Here is a 13,816-nt window from a genome sequence, read left to right as displayed (position 1 = left end):
GATCATTTATTATTATTCATAATAAACAGAAACTGTATAGACTTATATTAAACTAACAAGCTTGCAATATGGTAAACACGTCCTAGGTATACAAGTCTTTAAATAAAACTGTCCCATAAATCTTTAGATCTGCATTGTCCCAATACATTAGCCACTAGCCATATGTGGCTCCTTAAAGTTAATTAAAATTAAATAATATTTAAAATTCAGTTCCTTTTCCTACATTTCAGAACACTAGCCATATTTCAAGTGCTCAATAGCCATCAGGGCCAGTAGCTACTAAATTGGACAACAGAGATGCAGACCATTTTATCACTGCAGAAAGTTCCACTGGACACCGCTCCTCTTCCAAACTGTGTTTCACTGAGCACTTATTATTTCATGAGTCAGTTTAGGAAATGCTGTACAGATCAGCACTATCCAGAAGAAACATAATGTGAGCCACAAACGGAAATAAACATTTTCTAGTGCCCACATTTAAAAAAGGAAAAAGAAATGGGTGAAATTAATTTTAATAATATATTTTATTTAACCAATGTACCCAAAATACTATCATTCCAATGATATAATCAATATAAACGTATTAACAATAAGATATTCTACATTCTTACCTTTGTACTAAGTCTTTTACACCTAGAGTACACCTTAATTTGGACTAGCCACATTACAAAGGTTCAATAACAACCTGTGGCTGGTGGGTCCCTTACTGGGCAGCGAGGGTCTACTGACAGGTAAGAAAACAGGTCCAGGGAGGTTAGATGAGTTGCCCCTTAGAAGACTGATCTATGACAGAAAAGACAAGAAGAGCTCCCTAATTTCCAAACCTCTCCTCTACCACTGATGGAGGTTATTTACCTAACCAAAGGCAAAAATACACAAGATGTATTTATTGAGGTAATAAACAGTTTTAAAATAAAATTAATGAAAATAAAATATAACCCAAAAATAATTATTTTTTTATTCACTCAAAGTTAAGACAGAAATAACAATTTAAAAGCCTCTCAGCTCTTAGTCCAGTTCTTTCACCAATCTCTGAGGTAGACTCACTTGATTCAGCTGGGAGAGACTCATCATGTAATGATATGTATGTAAATCCTGGATCTAGAACATTTTTCCTATAATTGTTATTTTGTATAATGGCCCTAAACTTTAAAATGTCCTACCTGCCCACCCCCCCCCAAGCATTTATAAACATCCTAAATCAAGTCATTTAATGTTTGTCCACAATCATTACCTACCTGCTCTAATTTAGAATATAAATGAATATTTTTGGAGAAGTCCTGAATCCAACTATTATTTTCTGTTTTTAAAGCTTATAAAAAGTGAGAGTAGGGTATTGTTCTTTTAGCCTTCTCCATTTGGTCGGCAACTAGTTATAGACAACCTGAAAAGATCTTGGGCAATTACATAAATAATACTTTCTTAAAAATCAATAAACCTCACTCCTTTTTCCCTAATGCAGACAGAAAAAGAACAACAACAAAACCTCCTACTATCAAGATAAACCTGGTATCAGAAGTAGATACATCATAGCAGATCTCCAATCTGTTTTGCACCATACCATTTCCTCAATGACTACCTGTCTTCTACAGTTTACCAAGAGTCTTACTGGATTATCTGTAAAAATGAGTGAGTCCAGCATCATCTTCACTCATCCATTCAGCGGACTTCATAATCTCCATATTCTCCTCCCACACCCCCTCTCTCCCCATGTACTCTCAGGAGTAATGGTGGCTCCTCCCCCAAAACGTTGGGGATTCTTGAAGAAAACAGTATTTTGTTTTACCCTCACTTAAGGGATAAAGCAAAATTCTCTTTTGACTTCTGCTCTAAAACTGAGAGAATAGAAGGGAAAAAAGAGAAGATTTTGGAGGTGCAAGGGGGTGGGGTGGGTAAGGAAGAAACCACCAATGAATTAACTTATGCTGCCAAGGTAATTCACATTTTCATGCAGCCCCTGTAATAAAGCCTTTCCTGTCATCTTTGGGCACAGGTTTGAGCTCCCCCCGATAAACATGTTGAGGAAGATTTAGGTCTGTACTGAGCATTTTTAGTAATTGAGGTCTGCTTCTGTTCTACCAAGAACAATACTAAAGAACATACATGCCACATTCAAGTATATGCTACCTAAGGCTAGGCACATCTGCCAAGGCATGCTCTCACCATGATGTAATAAGTAAGTATGTGGAATGTGTAACAAATGATCCATGTAATAGTAAGTTTTGGATTCTTCTTGTCTTTGAGATTTATGAAAAGGAAATACGAACAGTTGTTAGATATTGTCAGGTTCAACTTTGAAACAAAATGTCCTACTAATCCTCTTAAGGGTTTGAATCAAATGAAATTGAAAAGAATACTGATGTGGTAAACTGTTAAAAAAGAAAATCAGTTACTGTTCATAATTTGTCTGTGAGAAAGGATTTTCTCCATACCATGGGACCAAATCCAAATACAGAAATGTATGTAATGCTGATTCCTCTAATTTAAAATTTTTCTCTCATTGAAATAACTTCTTTATAAAAAGTAAACACTGGCAATTTGAACTTTAAAAAGACACATTCTCCTCCCCCCATGTACTGCAATACAATGTAAGAAAGCAAAACCACCCTGTATCACACCCATTCAAATAACATAAACAAGTATAAGTTTCTGAGAAAGGTTAAATACCAAAAACAAAACAAAACTTTTTAATGCTCTATACTTTGAAAAGAAAAATAATTTTTAAAGGAAAATTGTACAATTTAAACCAAAAATTATGTAATATAGAGTCACTAGAAATTATTAGTAAAAGGTCTTAGTTCTCATGTTAGAGAAGACCTAAAATCTCTAGAATCTAGTCCTGGAACCCTGTCTTGCAAACACCACATCATACAAGATATGGCCAACTCTTGGGTAAAGGAATAAAATCTGATAAATAATGTTCCTGGAAACTTTACTAAGTGAGGTACCTTCTCAATATATAAAATTCTGTGATCCTCATGGCATTTGAATCTCACCAGAACCACTGTATTTCGTGCTTTCACTCAAGATGACTTTTCCTATCTGATTTAAGAAGGGGGATGGGGAGCAACAGTACAATCATTTTCCATCTGCTTCCATACAGACAGATGCTCCTAACATGTTAATAATGATTTTATAATTCTTTAGCCCTGTCCTTTCTGTAATTTTCATTTCAAACAAAGTATTTTCCCCTCTGTAAATAAGACAACTAGTGCTCCTTTATTAAACATGTGAAAGAGAGAATGCATTCTCCTCTATTAGCCAGATAGACATTTCAAAAATGTCTACAAAAAACAAAACAGGAGAATGGGTAAACAAATTGTAGTATAACCAATGAACTCCCGATCCAACCAACAACAGGAATAAATCTTCATTATGGTAAGTAAAAGAAGCCAGACACATAATAGGAGCACATACTGAATGATCCTATTTACATGAAGTTCAAGAACACACAAATTAATCTATGATGAAAGAAAACAGAATAGTAGTTGGGGTGCTGGTAGTGGAGACGGACTGAGAAGAGGAATAAAGACTCTTTCTGGGGTGAACTATTTTATATCTTTTTTCCCCCTATTTATTTGTACAAATAGCACAGGAGGACACCAGTCCCATGCAGACAGCAGCCCAGGGGTCACACCAGTCCTTCTGTCCTCACATTGGTAGATAAAGGCCTCTACTCTGGAGCCTTTGTGGGGGCCTAGGCAGCTTTGGGAGCCTGAGCTGGACTAGAGTTGGAGCTGCAGCTGTACCTGCAACTGCGGCCTTGGCCTTGGCCTTTGGCCAGCAGAGCCTTAAAGCTTTAGACCCTTAGCGATACGGGCACGAGCCTGTTTCCCAAACTCGGGGTGAGCGATGTAGGCAAGCCGACTGAGGTTGTGGCTGCTGCCCTTTGGGATCTTGGGCTTGAACTCCTTGGGCTTTACGAGGGCCTTGATAGCCTCAGCATGTGCACTCATGACCTTGGTGTTGTTGGCGTGCATCTTCTTTAGGCCCTTCTTGTGCTTCTTGGCAAAACACATATTTCTCAGGAGCTTGGGGTCCACCCCCTTAAGAGATTCATATCATTGTGATTGGGGTTTCTTGATGCCATTTCTGTGCCATTTTCGGGACTGGTTGTGCATGGTGTGGTTCTCGGACTTGGCCATGTCTGCACTGGGGCCCACCAAATTTTTTTTTTTTTTTTTTGGCTGTGTTGGGTCTTCGTTGCTGTGCGCGGGCTTTCTCTAGTTGCGGTGAGCGGGGGCTACTCTTCGTTGCAGTGTGCGGGCTTCTCATTGTCGTGGCTTCTCTTGTTGCAGAGCACGGGCTCTAGGCGTGCAGGCTTCAGTAGTTGTGGCATGCAGGCTCAGTAGTTGTGGCTTGCGGGCTCTAGAGCTCAGGCTCAGCAGTTGTGGCACAGGGGCTTAGTTGCTCCACGGCATGTGGGATCTTCCCGGGCCAGGGCCTGAACCCATGTCCCCTGCACTGGCAGGCGGATTCTTAACCACTGAGCCACCAGGGAAGCCCCGAAATATTTATCTTAAAGGTGTGGGTTACACGGGTTCATGCAATCGTTAAAAACTCATTCCAACTGTACACTTAAAATCTGTGTATTTCACTGTATGTAAACTGTAGCTCAGCTCAGAAAAGGACTATACAAACATATCTGAACATGCCCTCTCCTGCTTGAAATCTTCCAGTGGTTTCCCATAACTCTTAGAATAAAATCATACTCCCTAACATGACCTACAAAATGTTACATGAATTGGGCCCTGCCTGCTTCTCCATCCTTAATCATTAAGATCGAGACACACTGATTTTCTTTCTTTTTTTTTAAATGTTTTTTATTTTTGTTCTTTTTAAAATTTATTTATTTCATTTATTTATTTTTGGCTGCATTGGGTCTTTGTTGCTGTGTGTGGGCTTTCTCTAGCTGCTGTGAGCGGGGGCTACTCTTCGTTGCGGTGCACGGGCTTCTCATTACAGTGGCTTCTCTTGTTGCAGAGCACGGGCTCTAGGCGTGCTGGCTTCAGTAGCTGTGGCACGTGGGCTCAGTAGTTGTGGCTCGCGGGCTCTAGAGTACAGGCTCAGTAACTATGGCGCACGCGCCTCGATGCTCTGCAGCATAGGGGATATTCCCAGACCAGGGCTCGAAACCGTGTCCCCTGCATTGGCAGGCAGATTCTTAACTACTGCACCACCAAGTAAGCCTTGGTTTTCCTTCTATTCCTCAAAAACACCTCAATCATTCCCTAGGGTTTTTGGACTTATGGTTCCTTCTGCCTGGAATGTTCTTCCCCCAGGTTAGCTTTACCAGATGCTAGCTCAAATGCCTGCCTTATCAGAGAAGGCCTTCCCTCATCATACTACCGAACACAGCTCTCCCCATATTCCCTCTCCAAAGTTCCTGGAAGGTCTCAATAAATTATTTACTGAATAAATAAGTGAAGGGATAACTAAAATACATGCCAAAATATAAATACCCACAGGGAACAAACTACTAGCTTTCATCATTCTTCCTATAATACTTACAAATCTATTTGTTGATACTGCTATACCTTCAAAGGTATTATAGCTAAATGTTTAAGATAAAGGGATATGCAAAGAAATTACACACAGACACATGCAAACAAAAAGCACACATGGCAAGATTACTGGCAGAGAGAATAATTTAAGGCAAAAACCATTTAATACAAAAAAGATTGTTACTATTAAAAGACATAATCATAAAGATATGTCATAAACTATAAATCAAACAGCATCATGTCAAGACATACAAAACACAAAACCAGAACTACAAGAATTTAAGAAAATCATAAGAGAAGAATTTGAACATATGTCTCTCAGAAATTTAAACGATCAAGAAGACAACAGATGAAAATACAGATGATATAGATAATACAATTTACAAGCCAGATTTAATATATACATACAACTCTGAACCCAACAAAAAATATTTTAAATAGCTAGAAAAATTCATTAAATTAAATTATGTAAGTTATATGAAGAAAGTCTCAATTACTGCAAAATTAGGAAATGTTACAGCTTTATTCTCTGATTTTGATAAAATTAAATATGAAATTATTAACAAAAACTCACTATGATATGAAAGAAGGAAATTTCAATAAGACTATTTAAAAATTATCAGCAGGGCTTCCCTGGTGGTACAGTGGTTGAGAGTCCGCCTGCCTATGCAGGTGACATGGGTTCGTGCCCCGGTCCAGGAAGATCCCACATGCCACAGAGCGGCTAGGCCCGTGAGCCATGGCCGCTGAGCCTGCACGTCCAGAGCCTGTGCTCCGCAACGGGAGAGGCCACAACAGTGAGAGGCCCGCGTACCGCAAAAAAAAAAAAAAAAAAAAAAAATCAGCAAAAAGGAAACAATATATCTAAACCTATGGAGATGTGGTCAAAAGGCATCCTCAGAGGAAAACGAGAGACCAGTTTTCATTTGTGAATATAAGCAGATACAAATCCAGTCCAGCAGGGTATTAAAAGAACTGTGCATCGTGACTAGAAGGTTTTATTACCAGCAATAAATAAAGCATTGGGGAGCTCCAGAAGCAAGGTGATTTGAACTGCATAGGTCTAACATTGGACCTTTAGAAATACATAAATGCAACTGACTTTCAGTAATCCAAATACATATGATCCATTTCATGAATTATACCTTACCTTGCAAACTAAAAATAGCAGCAGCTTTTACTCCAACACCATCCAGGCTTCTCAAAGACTGCCCAATGTGCATGCTGAGAAAGAATAACCATTTTAATATCGTACTGACAAAAATCATTAGGCATGAAGAAGTCCTTTCAAAAAAATCAAAATATATATTTCAGTGTCAATTTAAATTTTTCCTCTATTTGAAGATTACCCATAGAGCTGTCATCTCCCATTGATACTGATAACTGAAAATCTTCTTCCCAAAATTATGCTTATTTTTCACAATACAAGCAATCTGAAGTAGCCTATTTATAGGAAAGACTCAGATCAAGGGAAATCTAAAAGGGAGAAGAGAAGATTTTGTTCTGATTTTCATTTAAGTTGGTAGCAACAAAAACTCTATCCTAAATGAAAGAGTTATTTGTAGTGAGGTGAATGGACCTAGACTCTGTCATACAGAGTGAAGTAAGTCAGAAAGAGAAAAACAAATACCGTATGCTAACACATATATAAGGAATCTAATAAAAAAAAAAAAGTGGTCCTGAAGAACCTAGGGGCAGGCAGGAATAAAGACACAGACGTAGAGAATGGACTTGAAGACATGGGGAGGGGAAAGGGTAAGCTGGGACTAAGTGAGAGAGTGGCATGAACATATATACACTACCAAATGTAAAATAGAAAGCTAGTGGGAAGCAGCCGCATAGCACAGGGAGATCAGCTCGGTGCTTTGTGACCACCTAGAGGGGTGGGATAGGGAGGGTGGGAGGGAGGGAGACGCAGGAGGGAAGAGATATGGGGATATATGTATAGCTGATTCACTTTGTTATGAAGCAGAAACTAACACACCATTGTAAAGCAATTATACTCCAATAAAGATGTTAAAAAAAAAAAAAAACTCCATCCTAGTTATTCTAAGCCAGGTCTTATACACAAAACCCAGTCTACCATAGTCCCCCCATTATCTGTGGGGGATACGTTCCAAGACCCCAGTGGATGCCTGAAACAAAGAACAGTAATGAACCCTGTCTTCTGTTCAACTCTTTCACCACAAATTTAATGCCTTTTCCATCTTAACTAGGTACTCTTCACACCCTGTAGCCATAAATTTTGCAATATGAGGTGTGGAAAAAAAAAACTAGCACGAATTTGTTTTTCCTTCTTGACAATTTCACAGATGGAATATTCGTTTGTAAGGCAGATCTTAGCAACCTCAGCATACAACTTTTTTCTTTCCTTATTAACTTTCACCTTTTCACCTAAAGGAAGCACTTTACGGCTTCTCTTTGGCATATCTGAATTGCCAGCATAACCACTCTTTCACTGTGGTGCCATTATTAAGTAAAATAAGGATGACTTGAACATGAGCACTGATACCTCAACAGTTGATATGATACCAAGATGGCTACTTAGTGACTAAAGGGCAGAATACACAGGACAAAGGGATGATTCACATCCCAGGTGGGACAGAACTGGGATGGCACAAGATTTCATCATGTTAACTCAGAATGGTGAGAAATTTAAAACTTCTGTCTGGATAAACAACAAGGTCCTACTGTATAGCACAGCGAACTATATTCAATATTCTGTGATAAACCATAACAGAAAAGAATATGAAAAAGAAGAATGTATACATACGTATAACTGAATCAATTTGCTGTACAGCAGAAATTAACACAACTTGCAAATCAACTAAACTTCAATAAAATAAATTTTAAAAAAGAGATCAGGAGAGGTGGAGTCAAGATGGCGTACTAGGAGGACGCAGAATGCCTGCCTCCTCACAACTAGGGCACCTACCAGGCACCAGTGGGGGACCACAGACACCGAAGGGGACAGGAAGAACCCCCAGCAACCAGGTAGGACATGCGGCATGGGAGGGAGTGAAGGGGGAGGAGAAATGGAGGCAGGAGGGGACTGGCTCCCCAGAGGGGAGGCTAGGGGAGGGGAAGGGATCCCATGCCAGAAGGGGGAAATTGGGGAGGTACTGGGAGGGCAGAGGATCAAAAGGGAGTGTGGCCAGGTTTCCCCTGTCCACTTGGACCCCCAGGAACCTGTTGAGATCCTGGGCCTGATCCTCTGCCCACCTAGGCCCCCTCCAGCCGTGCGGGTCCTGAGGGAGTGGGAGGGATGGAAAGGGGAGCAAAGGTAAGGCCGGACCTCCGGGAGCAGCATCCCTGAGAGGCGGCTGGGATAGGGGAGGAGTTCCTACACCCAGCGGGACCCACCCACAGTTAGGGGGCCAGCGGTGACGGGGGAGGCCCTGGGGGAGAGAGTTGGGGAGGGGCACGGAGTAACAGAAGGGAACGGGGCCAGTGCTCTCCCTGTCCACTTAGGCACCAGGAAGCCTGTTGGGCTCCTGGGCCTAATCCTCTGTCCTCAGAGCCTCCTTCCTGCTGTGCAGAACCCAAGCCCCACCCCACACCCCCACCCTGGGCCCCACCTCTACACTCGGAGTCCCCCTCCAACACTCGGGGCCTAAACCCCACCCACACACCCTCACTCAGTGCCCTACCTCCAAACTCCAGGGAACTCCACATTCCAGAGGCCCTCCTTTCCACGTGCTGCCTCTCCCCTTCTGCACAGGTCCTGAGCAGAGAACTGGACCCAGGCTTGAACGGTGCCTCGCCTAGGCCCCGCCCCACGCTCAAATGTCACCGCCCCCACTGGCCTAGGTCCCACCCCACCCTAAACCCCGCCCCTGCCTAAGTTCCACCCCCACCTAAATTCCGCCCCCAAAGCCAAGGCTTTTTTTCTTTTTTTTTTGGTTTTCTTTTCTGTTTTCCTCTTTTAGACTGGGTTTCTGTTTTACCTTGTTGATTCATTGTTCTTGATTCTTTTATATTTTTATTTTTCCTAATAAATCTTTTATTTCTCTAACTTTATTTTATTCTTTATATTTTGTTAGTGATCCCTCCTTTTGACTTGTTCCCCCCCTTTCTTTTCTTTTTTCTGTTGTGGCTTTCTTTTACCTTGTTGCAGTTGTCTCAATTATAGTTTTATTTCTACTAATACATTTTTTATCTTTCGAATTTTATTTTGTTTTTTATTCTTGATATTGTACTGCTCCTCTTCTTCTTTCTTTCTTCCCTTTTTTTTTTTAACCATGCCACGAAGCTTGTGGGATCTTGGTTCCCAGTCTGGAGGTCGGGCCCGAGCTCCTGTGGTGGGAGTTCTGAGTCCAAACCGCTGGACTAACACAGAACCTCAGACCCCAGGGAATATCAATCGGAGTGAGCCCTCCCAGAGGTCCTCACCTCAGCACCAAGACCCAGCTCTATCCAGCTGCCTGCAAACTCCAGGGCTGGACACCTCAGGCCAAATGACCAGTAGACAGGAATACAGCACCACCCAACAAAAAAAAAAAAAAACATGAAAAAAAAATACATTACAGACGAAGAAGATAAAAACCTACAAGACCAAATAAATGAAGACAAAATAGGCAACACACCCGAAAAAGAATTCAAAGTAATGACAGTAAAGATGATTCAAAATCTCGGAAACAGAACAGAGAAAATGCAAGAAACATTTAACAAGGATCTAGAAGAACTAAAGAGCAAACAGTGATGAACAACACAATTACCGAAATTAAAAATACTCTAGAAAGAATAACAGAATAACTGGGGCAGAAGAACAGATAAGTGAGCTGGAAGATAAAATGGTGGAAATAACTGCCAGGGAGCAGAATAAAGAAAAACGAATGAAAAGAATTGAGGACAGTCTCAGAGACCTCTGGGACAACATTAAATGCACCAACATTCGAATTATAGGGGTCCCAGAAGAAGAGAAAAAGAAGGGGTCTGAGAAAATATTTGAAGAGATTACAGTTGAAAACTTCCCTAACATGGGAAAGGAAACAGTCAAGACCAGAAAACACAGAGAGTCCCATAAGGATAAACTCAAAGAGAAACACACCAAGACACATATTAATCAAGCTATCAAAAATTAAATACAAAGAAAAAAAATTAAAAGCAGCAAAGGAAAAGCAACAAATAACATGTAAGGGAATATCCATAAGGTTCACAGCTGATTTTTCAGCAGAAACTCTGCAAGCCAGAATGGAGTGGCAGGACATATTTAAAGTGCTGAATGGGAAAAACCTACAATCAAGATTACTCTACCCAGCAAGGATCTCATTCAGATCTGATGGAGAAATTAAAACCTTTACAGATAAGCAAAACTTAAGAGAATTCAGCACCACCAAACCAGCTTTACAGCAAATGCTAAAGGAACTTCTCTAGGTAGGAAACACATGAGAAGGAAAAGACCTACAAAAACAAACCAAAAACAATTAGAAAACAGTAATAGGAACACACATATCAATAATTTCCTTAAATGTAAATGGATTAAATGCTCCAACCAAAAGACGTAGCCTGGCTGAATAGATACAAAAACAAGACCCATACACATGCTGTCTACAAGAGACCCACTTCAGACCTAGCTAGGGACACAGATTGAAAGTGAGGGGATGGAAAAAGATATTCCATGCAAATAGAAATCAAAAGAAAGCTGGAGTAGCAATTCTAATATCAGACAAAATAGACTTTAAAATAAAGACTATTATAAGAGACAAAGAAGGACACTATGTAATGATCAAGCAATCAATACACGAAGGAGATAAAACAATTGTAAATATTTATGCACCCAACATAGGAGCACCTCAATACATAAGGCAAATGCTAACAGCCATAAAAGGGGAAATCGACAGTAACACAATAATAGTAGGTAACTTTAACACCCCACTTTCACTAAAGGACAGATCATCCAAAATGAATATAAATAAGGAAACACAAGCTTTAAATGACATACTAAACAAGATGGACTTAATTGATATTTATAGGACATTCCATCCAAAAACAACAGAATACACTTTCTTCTCAAGTGCTCATGGAACATTTTCCAGGACAGACCATATCTTGGGTCACAAATCAAGGCTTGGTAAATTTAAGAAAACTGAAATCATATCAAGTATCATTTCCGACCAAAACGCTGTGAGACAAGATATCAATTACAGGAAAAAAAACAGTAAAAAATACAAATACATGAAGGCTAGATAATACGCTACTAAATAACTAAGAGATCACTGAAGAAATCAAAGAGGAAAGCAAAAAATACCTAGAAACAAATGACAAGGAAAACACAATGACCCAAAACCTATGGGATGCAGCAAAAGCAGTTCTAAGAGGGTTGTTTATAGCAATACAATCCTACCTCAAGAAAAAAGAAACATCTCAAATAAACAACCTAACCTTACACCTAAAGCAATTAGAGAAAGAAGAAAAAAAACCCCAAAGTTAGCAGAAGGAAAGAAATCATAAAGATAGATCAGAAATAAATGAAAAAGAAATGAAAGAAACAATAGCAGAGATCAATAAAACTAAAAGCTGGTTCTTTGAGAAGATAAACAAAATTGATAAACCATTAGCCAGAGTCATCAAGAGAAAAAGGGAGAAGACGTAAATCAACAGAATTAAAAATGAAAAAGAAGTAAACTGACACTGCAGAAATACAAAGGATCATGAGAGATTACTACAAGCAACTCTATGCCAATAAAATGGACAACCTGGAAGAAATGGACAAATTCTTAGAAAAGCACAACCTTCCAAGACTGAACCAGGAAAAAATAGAAAATATAAACAGACCAATCACAAGCACTGAAATTGAAACTGTGATTAAAAATCTTCCAACAAACAAAAGCCCAGGACCAGATGGCTTCACAGGCGAATTCTATCAAACATTCAGAGAAGAGCTAACACCCATCCTTCTCAAACTCTTCCAAAATACAGCAGAGGGAGGAATACTCCCAAACTCATTCTATGAGGCCACCATCATCCTGATACCAAAACCAAACAAAGATGTCATAAAAAAACTACAGGCCAATATCTCTGATGAATATAGATGCAAAAATCCTCAACAAAATACTAGCAAACAGAATCCAACAGCACATTAAAAGGATCATACACCACGATGAAGTGGAATTTTCCCAGGAATGCAAGATTCTTCAATATATGCAAATCAATCAACGTGATACACCATATTAACATATTGAAGGATAAAAACCATATGATAATCTCAATAGATGCAGAAAAAGCTTTTGACAAAATTCAATACCTATTTATGATAAAATCTCTCCAGAAAGTAGGCATAGAGGGAAACTACCTCAACATAATAAAGGCCATATATGACAAACCCACAGCTAACATCATTCTCAATGGTGAAAACATGAAACCATTTCTTCTAAGATCAAGAACAAGACAAGGTTGCCCACTCTCACCACTATTATTCAGCATAGTTTTGGAAGTTTTAGCCACAGCAATCAGAGAAGAAAAAGAAATAAGAAGAATCCAAATAGGAAAAGAAGTAAAACTGTCACTGTTTGCAGATGACATGATACTATACATAGAGAATCCTAAAGATGCTACCAGAAAACTGCTAGAGCTAATCAATGAATTTGGCAGAGTAGCAGGATACAAAATTAATGCACAGAAATCTCTTGCATTCCTATACACTAATGATGACAAATCTGAAAGAGAAATTAAGGAAACACTCCCATTTACCACTGCAGCAAAAAGAATAAAATATCTAGGAATAAACCTACTTTAGGAGACAAAAGACCTGTATGCGGAAAACTATAGGACACTGATGAAAAAAATTAAAGATGATACAAACTGATGGAGAGAGATACTATGTTCTTGGATTGAAAAAATCAACATTGTGAAAATGACTCTACTACCCAAAGCAATCTACAAATTCAATGTAACCCCCAACAAACTACCAATGGCATTTTTCACAGAACTAGAACAAAAAATTTCACAATTTGTATGGAAACACAAAAGACCCCAAATAGCCGAAACAACCTTGAGAAAGAAAAACAGAGCTGGAGGAATCAGGCTCTCGGACTTCAGACTATACTACAAACCTACAGTAATCAAGACAGTATGGTACTGGCACAAAAACAGAAATATAGATCAATGGAACAGGATGGAAAGCCCAAAGATAAACCCACCCACATATGGTCACCTTATCTTTAATAAGGAGGCAAGAATATACAATGGTGAAAAGACAGCCTCTTCAATAAGTGGGGCTGGGAAAACTGGACAGCTACATGTAAAAGAATGAAATCAGAACACTCCCTAACACCACACACAAAAATAAACTCAAAATGGATTAAAGACCA

General features: G+C 39.4%; 1 protein-coding gene and 1 pseudogene across 10 annotated transcripts in view; both read right to left on the bottom strand.

Annotated features, from left to right (window-relative positions):
* The window catches only part of YEATS2 (YEATS domain containing 2), a gene marked incomplete at its 3' end in the record, with an annotated part of 115,072 nt that overhangs the window by 89,063 nt on the left and 12,193 nt on the right, over positions 1-13,816 (bottom strand). For 8 of the 9 annotated variants that reach the window (XM_079922513.1, XM_079922517.1, XM_079922518.1 and 5 more), the window contains exon 2: positions 6,655-6,728. The exons of the other annotated variant lie outside the window; for it this stretch is intronic. The remainder of the gene's footprint in view (positions 1-6,654; positions 6,729-13,816) is intronic. 9 annotated transcript variants of the gene reach the window in all.
* Positions 3,674-4,847, bottom strand: LOC307186707 (large ribosomal subunit protein eL29-like; annotated as a pseudogene). The gene has a single exon. The product of its transcript is annotated as a large ribosomal subunit protein eL29-like (transcript).

This window comes from Stenella coeruleoalba (genome assembly GCF_951394435.1).
Source record: "Stenella coeruleoalba genome assembly, chromosome: 5".
Classification (NCBI taxonomy): Eukaryota; Metazoa; Chordata; class Mammalia; order Artiodactyla; family Delphinidae; genus Stenella; species Stenella coeruleoalba.
Note: the sequence above shows the minus strand (reverse complement) of the source record. Positions and strands in the feature narration are given on the sequence as shown.